Source organism: Elephantulus edwardii, unplaced genomic scaffold (assembly GCF_000299155.1).
Source record: "Elephantulus edwardii isolate Elephantulus edwardi_28Jun2011 unplaced genomic scaffold, EleEdw1.0 scaffold00039, whole genome shotgun sequence".
Taxonomy (NCBI): Eukaryota; Metazoa; Chordata; class Mammalia; order Macroscelidea; family Macroscelididae; genus Elephantulus; species Elephantulus edwardii.
The window spans coordinates 10,154,341-10,163,342 of NW_006399789.1; the positions used below are offsets into that span (position 1 = coordinate 10,154,341).

Here is a 9,002-nt window from a genome sequence, read left to right on the forward strand (position 1 = left end):
TGAATCCACTTTAACAGGCTGCAATGAAGAGTGCTGTTCTGAATACCATTTCTGATATTTAGAAGCAGGAGACATGATTAAACTACAATCTAAAATATATTATGTTCCCCCAGATATGCAGTTCTTTCTTCCTGATGTAGAACTAACAGAAAATGAAAATATTTACAGACAAGATTTAATAATGCTCACAAGAATAGTTTGTCCTCAATTAGGAAAACTATACATTTTGTTTCAAAAAGTCAAAGTGCGTGTTTCAAAGATTCAGTAGGTAGGCTACAGCAGTCTGGTTTTGGAACTGTCCACTGGTCAATCACCAGACTTTGTCCAGGAAAACCAGGTATCAAGTAGATGAGAGGTGCTCTTCGCATCCCACTCTGCACCGCTTGCCAGCCACCTTTTGTATCACCTTTTCATCTCCTTGAACTTCTCATAGTGATAGACATTGGAGGCCTTCTTGTTAGCAGGACGTTTGTGGTTTGGAGAAGACCACTCCGGCTCTGGCTTCTCCGTGTCACCCACTCTCAAGGGCCGGGCTCTGGGCTCTTTGTTTCTCCGAAGGGGCGCATTGAGCTCCTCATGACAAAATCAGTTATGCTTCACATAGTTCACAACCATATTGATGGGCACAAAGAATGTCTCTCTGTCTTTCTTCTTGTTCTGCTGCTCCACCAGCAGTCAGGCCTTGGCCTCCTCAGTGGAGATGATATTTTTATTTTGGCATCAATGCCAAGGTCGACCTCTCGGGGATGCCACTCAGCATCTGGTTGGAAAGCATCTCCTTGGTCTTCTTGGCTGAGGAGACATTATGTTTCACTGTGTTTTCTGGAAGTTCACAGAGACAGTCCTCTGCATTCTTCGGCTTTCCTGTCTATTCCTCATGGTCTACAGTCCCTTTCCTCCTCTTCTGCTCTGTTTCAATATATTTCATATGACTGCATCCTCATCCCTTCAGTTGGTTTCTGCAGAAAACGATGTCCCCAAATGGAGGTCTTCCTCTTCACTGATCTGACCTTTGTCCCTCTCCTTCTGTTTCTTCATGTCCCCAATACCACCTGGCTTCCTCTACTCGTGTAGTCTCTTCCTGTGCTTTCTCCCGCACCAGCAGGGCCACAGCACTCACCCCACTGGGGCTCTTCCTCAAGTTCTGCACCTCTCGTGTCTCCTCCAGGTTTAACCAAAGCTCTTCTGAGTCCTGTTCATCTTCCTCCGAGTGAGTCACCGTGTGCCGGTGGAAAGCCTCCCCGGGGCCCGGCAGGTCGGCACCACTCAGTGATGGAACAGCACTGCTGCGCGATACCCAAGCTGCTTCCCCACGTTATCTTATTTAGTGCTAAATTGTCTTCTTTATTGCTTGTGAAGTCTTTCCACCGAACTGGTCCAAATACTAGAGAATGCTGAATACGAACTCCACATTGCTTCCCTCTTACTCCTCCTAATGTTTGTCTTAGGTTAGAGCTTATAGCAATCTGCTCTAGGAGCGGAACTTCTTTAATATCACTTTTAAAAATTCCATTTTTCATGATACCTTTCAATAGATATTCACATTTGATTTACTAGAAATAATTTCTTCCAAATCTTCATGTACGTGTGACACTCTTAACAATCCTAGCTGTACTGTTTCACAGTGAGCAGGAAATCTGGGTTGGTGCAAAAGCCCCAGCTGGAGAACTCTGAGCAGAGAATACCAGATGATGGGCTCCTGTTGTGTTTGAAAGACTCAGTGGCTTCCTTTATGACTGAAGGCATAATACATGTGATTTTAACACAAAACCAGAATAATTTTGTTAATAGTAACATAATAAAAACTGTGACTCTAAATTTTTGTGAGAAATTATATGATGTTGATTCTTAAATTTCCCCCCAAACCTTTTTTCTAAAATAACAGTAATTTTTAAAAAAAATCATAAAAGACACCACCACAAGTGGAGGCTCTGGGACTACACTGCCTAAATTCAAGGCTTACCTTCACCACTCACACCACTCACGTGACCTGCACACATCACTTCACCTCCTGTGCTTTATTTCCTCAATCTGTACAATGGTAACAATTATAGTACTTGCATTATTGTTTGTTAGAAGGATTAAATTACTTAGAACATTGTCTAGTTTCTGACAAAGCCCAGGAAACCCTGTGAGGACAGTTCTACTTTGTTAAATAGTGCTGCCAGGAGTTGGAAGGGAGCTCTGGTAGTGCACAGTGGTGAGGAGCTGCACTATAAACTCAAAGGTACACAGTTCAAATCCACCAGCTGCTACTGTATAGGGAAAAAATAGGCAATCTCCTAGTGTTCAGTTCAAAGTCTCTGAAAACTTTCTAAAGGGCAGTTATGAGTTGGTTCCAACTTGACAGCCCACAACAGCAAAAGTACACATAAACAAACAAACAAACAAATAAAACAAGCCCACACATGAATGATAATACATTGAGTTTTGTTTCATTAAATAAATTGCACTTTATTAAATGCAAGGCTGCTTTCTGAAAACTCAGACATGGCCTTAGACCCTGCATCCCATGTGAATTAAAACACTAAAAACCAGCTAGTTGGGCTTTCCCCCCACTCCTCGTTAACTATGTCAAGAGTTCAAAGCTTGCTACCTCCCGTAACTCTCTGGCCCCAAAGATAAGCCACAGAGCCATGGGAAAGAGGCCATCTATCATGACATCACTTGGTATAATTACTCTTTAGAAGAGCAGGGCATGGGGGGGAGGGGGCTGTCAGGAAGCACAGTTAACTGTCTCTCTGGCGCTGTCTTGTCTCTGGCTATTATTATTTTAGTCTATGCAGGTCTGTTTGTTTCCTCTCTCATGTGGACCAGGAAACTTTAACCTTTGCATGAAAAATCCAGGCATGAAGATACTTATTGACACTGACCTCAGAGACCACCTTTCAAATGGAACCACTGACAATTGACCCCCCCCACCCCATCATTTCAGTCATTTATTATCTTCTGGCAACAAAGTGGATCTTTTTCATTGTGTTGATAGCTTAGCAACCAAGCTCTGGGAGTATGTACTTATTCTATTTAAATCAGGGTAGTTTTCAGTTGAATTTTTTCCTACAACAGCCAAGGCAGTAATTCAATGTGAAAAGGATTCTCATTGCAATTATAACAGGCAGTAGAAGTGGGTTTCATAAACAAGGGCAAAATATAGGCACTGTATATGTAGCAGGACACAGAGAACAAAGCTCTCTGGCTGATGTTTACGCACTTGAACCTCTGAAGAGCGGAAGAATCATCAGCATTCAGAGTTCAAAGAGCCTATTGTGTTCAGAGAGGGGATTCCCATCTAGCAGGAGCTGGGCATGGTCCTTGTTTTGTTCACTGGCTGAGCACCTGCCACAGGCCCGCAAACTATAACCCAAGGAGGCCTTCCCTTGACTCACCTGAAGCACTTGTCTTCCTGCCATTCAGCCTGGACAGGTAGAGGCCCAACAGGACATTTAGAAAATGAGGCTGACGTATTGATCTATTAAGAAGCAGAGGACTGTGCTTCTGCGTAGGATTATGGTTTAGTAACATCATCAAATAGGAGTTATTTTTTCTTTTGAGATGTTGGACCTCTGTTGTCAAAAATGAAGGTCCACTGGGGCAGTAAGAGAAAAGGGAACAGCTGAAATTGGGATTCTGTCTATTAAAATCTAAGTAAAGAGAAGACATACATTTCAAAAATGCTTAAGTTAATATAGGACAGTGAGTAAAATTATGAACATCATCCTCAGCTCAGGAAACAAATTTTAGCTCTGTGACTGAGGTCTTGAAAGCTTATGAGCAGTCTTCTAAAGTACGACTACTAGTCTTTCTCTGTTAGAACAAAAAGAAGGGAAGAAAGAGCAGATATGCATAGAAAGTTAGTCCAGGGAACCAAAGCACCTCACTGTGTAAACCTCAAATTCCATGACGCCCAGGTCAGAACTAGATGAAATGATCACAGTAGAAGTTCCTGGATAGAGCACAGAGAAATGTGGGGAGAAACTTAAAAACACACACAAAAAAGTGAGCTAGGTTTATGGGTCCAACAGAAGTTGACGGAACCCCTAAGATTATGACCCTTAGTCAATCTTTAAACAGAACAAAACTTCCTCCCTGCCCTCCTTCACCCTCAGGGACTCAGCTTTCAGCCAATCAAGAGATAAGACAAATAACAGGAAAGCTTTCACTCCTTGGATTAGCCAATCACATAACTTAACAGAACAGCATTTGCCCAGGATAAAGCCCAGTACGTAGGAAGAGAAGGATATAATGATTAACGGAAATGAGACTGAGAGGCGAGAAATGGAAATGTGCGTTTACATCTTGAGTATCGTAATCACTGTTATAAAACAAAATGTGTATCCATAGTTGAATTGAAAACCAATTTGCTTTGTAAAATTTCAGTCAAATAATAATTTAAAATGGGGGAAGAATTCTATTTAATATGTGAGCTCTGGTGATGTAGCCCATAGAAAGTGGCACTGCTAGCTCAAGGGCCATGTCTCTCTGGCGGCATGAACCCACCAGGGCTCCTCCGGAGAAAGATGAGTAATTTCCTCTTGTGCTATTTACAGCCTTAGAAACCTAATGGAGGGCCAGCTATGAGTCAGTTCCGACTTGGCTGTAAGGAGATGATGAGATATAATGTGTAAAATGTTTGTAATTTCTTCTGCTCTTAGTATTTTCCTGTATACAATAAGAAACATTACAAGGATATTGTAATGTTTTAAAAATTAGTGCATGAAAAGGTCTTACCTGGTAAGAAGAAATAACTAATTGTTCTTATCTGGTTCTGAATAAATACTTGTTACTAGTCAGCTGTTAAAGAAGGTGGAAAATTATCTACTTTGTGTGATTAGTAGAGGTAGAGACAGACTGTGCAACAATCCTGAATCCATTTAATAAGTCATCAGTTACAAAATCTTTACAATGTACTATATTCCTGGCTAGGAATTGTTGAGATTCTTATATATTGAAGCCAAAGTTAAAGAATTGCTGGCATGTAAGATTGTATTTTATTTCACAGTTACAGTTTCTGCCATACAAACTGAAACAGCCAAACCCAATGTCATTAAGTCAAGTCTAACTTGTATTGATCCTATAGGACAGAATAGAATTGCCCTATAGAGTTTCTAAGGCTGCAAAATAAGGGACTTGCCCCTATTTTCCCACTGGGACAGCTGGTAGAATCTTCTGGTTAGCAGCCCCCATGTTTATCACTTGGGGCTTTTTTCTGACAGATTGCTATTGTTATTGTGTGCTGTCCAGTTGGAAACAGCCCAGAGCAGATCCTCAGCAACTTTACAGAGGTAAAGCTTTCAGAGGTAAAGCCCATCTTTCTCCCCGTGGAGTGGCTGGTGGATTTGGGCTATGTGCCTTGGCTTGGCAATTCAATTCTTTGGCACTAGACCACCAGAGCTCCCCTTTCTGATACATGAGGGAAATGAAATAATATTTACTGAACATAAGCAAGCCTTTGAATAAATGACTTCATGAATTAAATATAGTTTCTGCCTTTGGACAGATGCTGTTGTTGCTGTGTATTGTCTCATTTAACTGACTCACAGCTAACACTCTGGCAGGTTTTCAGAGGAAGTAAACTGCATGGAAGTTGATTGCCCATCTTTTTCCTGCAAAGTAACTGGTGGATTTGAACCATGCTCCTTTTGGGTTGATGGCACAATTCCTTATCATTAGGCCACCAAATATCAATAGAGACAAAAATAAGGATTCAACTGAAATGTTGTATAATAATGCCAAATATAGGTTCTTTCCCTCTGTTTAATTAACACAATTAAATGTTGTTATGTGCTCTGGAGTACTAGTCATAGTGGCATTTTGAATAACAGATTTGAAAGCTGTCCTATCCTGTGCCTTACTCATCATCTCTGACATACTTAGTCTGTTGCTGTTAGTCTCTACGCCAATCCATTGTGTTGAGGGTCTTCCTCTATTGTGCTGTCCTTCCACGTTTCCTAGCATGGTGTCCCTTTCCAAGGAACACTGTCTTCTAGCAACATGTTCAAAGTGTGTGACATGAGGCTTTTCTATCCTTTCCTCTAAGGAAGCTCTGTTTGCACCTTCTCCAAGACCTATTTGTTGTAGTCCATAGGATATTCAGAACTCTTCTCCCACACCATGATTCAAAGGCATTGATTTTCCTCCTGTCATCCTTATTCATTGTACAGCTCACAGATGTGAACTGGAAATACCATGTAGCAATAGCAAATTTCCACAGGGCAGCAAATAACAGTTGCTGGCAGGATTGTGGAGAAATTGGAATTCTTATTCATTGCAGGTGGGAATGTAAAATAATACTTTTTCTGGTGATTTCTCAAAAAGTTGAGAATAGAAAATACCACTTGACCCAGTATTCCACTACTGGTAATACACCCTAAAGACACTCACACAGATGTATGCACAGCCGTGTTTATTGTGTTATTCACAACAGCAGATGGAAACAACCCAACTGCCCATCAACAAACAAATGGATAGAAAAATTGTGGTACATTCTCATAATGAAATATTACACAACACTGAAAAACAATATAGTTGTAAAACACTACACAGCATGGGTAAGCCTAGAAGACATTAGGCTGAGTGAACTATCTCAGCCACAAAAGGAGAAATATTGCATAACACAGTTGTTATAAAATAGGACTTAAATGGGAGTTAGGGGACAAATAGGAAAAGAGTGGATTGATAATGAACACTGCACTGCAATAGATGAGGGGAAGAATAGCCTGAAAGAAATGTATGATTGGGCATTATAACTATATTTATGTCAATAATCTGCACCAGAGGTTTATTGAAAAGTGGACTGGAAAATGGGAAGTAGGGGCAAGGAAGGAAAATGTACAACAATGAATTAATGAAAACAACAACAACAAAAAAGAAAATATCATGGCCTGAATCAGGGCACACTTTACTCTTCAATTTGCTCCTCAGTGCTTTGATAAGGTCCCTGACAAAAGATTTTTTTTTAAAAAAATATATTCTTTCAATTTCTTGATTGCTGGTGCCAAGGGTTTGATTGTGTACCCAAATAAGATGATGTCATTGACAATTTCCATCATTTCTCCATCAATCAGGGTCTTGTCTCTTGGTCCAGTGGTGAGGATTTTTGTCATCTTTGGTCTTTCTTATTAATTGTTCAAGTTTCACATGCAGACAAAGCAGGTGGAAGTACTTTGGCTTGGATCAAGTGCACCTTATTCTTTAAACTGATATCCTTACTCTTTAGGACTCTAATGAGGTCCTTGACAGCAAATATTCCCAATGCAACACATTTTGTTTTTTACTTCCTGATGGCTGCTCTCATGGGTGGTGATAGTGGATCCAAATAAAAAGAAAAATGTCCATTTTCAATCTTTTCTCCATCATGCTGTTGCCTATTATTGGTCCAGCAGTGAAGATTTTTGTTTCTTTTGATGTTGAGATGTAACTTATATTGAAAGTTACAGTCTTTGCTTTTGTTTAGTAAGTGCTTCATGTCTTCTTCATTTTCTGCAAGCAAGGTTGTGCTGTTTGCATAATACAAGTTGTCAATGAATCTTTGTCCAATTCTGATGTCACATTTTGTTTCTTATAGTCTAGCTTCTTGAATTATTTGCACGGTGTGCAGGGAAAATATCTCCTTTCCCCACATTTATTTTGTTATGTGCAGTCAAGAAGACTAAGACTCATAGACTCTATGAAAAAGAGGTTGGAAACGTGCCCTATCTGGTGTCATCCTACAATCTCTGACATGAACACTGTTACTGTATCATTCCATCTCGTTGAAGATCATTCTCTCTTCCTTTGACCCTTCCCGGCATGATGTCCTTTTCCAAGACCTGGCTTATCCTGACAACATGCCCAGACTATGTTAGATGAACTTGCATCATTCTTGCCTCTCTGGAGCATCTTCCTTGCACTTTCTCCAAGACAACTTCATTTGCTCTTTGACAGCCCATTAGATTTTCAGTACTCTTAACCAAATGTCTAAGTCCAAAGCATCAGTTCGTCTCTGTTCATTCTTATCCATTGTCCAAAACATGTTTTCCAGACTGGTCTCTAAAAACCTGCTCTTCCCCTTTGCTAGACAGCACAGCCATCATCTTTGATACTTTTATCTACCACAAAGCCTTCGTATTCCATCTATTTGTTCTTTTCATTGCTGAGAGATAAGATTTACATTTTCAAGTATAATTATGGATTTTTCTATTTGTTTTTCAAGTTTATCAGATTTGCTTTCACACATTTTACATTCTTGGTTTTGGTGCACACATATTTATGTCTGTGATGTGCTTTCTTGGAGGATTTGCCCTTTTATCATTATTCAATTTCTACTTCCATCTGTGATAATATTTTTCCCTCCAAAATCTGTTTTATGTTAAACTAACATAGCCACTCCTATTTCTTTTGGTCAATGTTTTTATGGCTTATCTTTTTCCATCCTTTCACTTTTAACTTTCCTGCGCTATTCTATTGAAATGAATTCCTTGTAGGCAGCTTATTTTGGTGTTCTAAAAAAGAAAAATCACCAATCTGTCTTTTAAATTTTGTCCCTAGAAAATTTACATTTGTTATCATTATTATGTTAAGGCTTGTGTCTACTTTTTTTAAATGTTCTCTTTGTTTCTTCCTCCTCCCTTTTGTTTCTGCTTTCTTTTCCCATGAGCTGTGGGTGAGTTGAATGCATTTTAGAACTCCACCTTGATTTGCCTGTAGTGTAAATTCTAAGATACCTTGGTGACACAGTGCTTAAGTACCAGGCAGTCACTTGGAGGGATAGATACATAGCAGTCTGCTTTTGCAGAGATTAGAACCTTGGAAACACTCCGTGCAGCTAGTGTGCCTTACAAGGACAAGCCAAGTATAAGCACAACTGACTCGGCAGCAATTTGTTTATAGTGTTTTTAGTGTGACTCTTTGCATTGTCTTTCCCCCCCCCCCACAGGTGATTGCTCTAGATATTTCATTTTTATATGCACCATTTAATACATGTATATGCACCATTGAAGAATTCAAGATACTAAAGAGTTGAA

At 39.9% G+C, this 9,002-nt stretch overlaps 1 pseudogene; it reads right to left on the bottom strand.

Moving 5' to 3' along the window:
- Positions 1–402: 402 nt before the first annotated feature.
- On the bottom strand, positions 403–3,522 carry LOC102865084 (annotated as a pseudogene).
- Between the last annotated feature and the right edge of the window lie 5,480 nt (positions 3,523–9,002).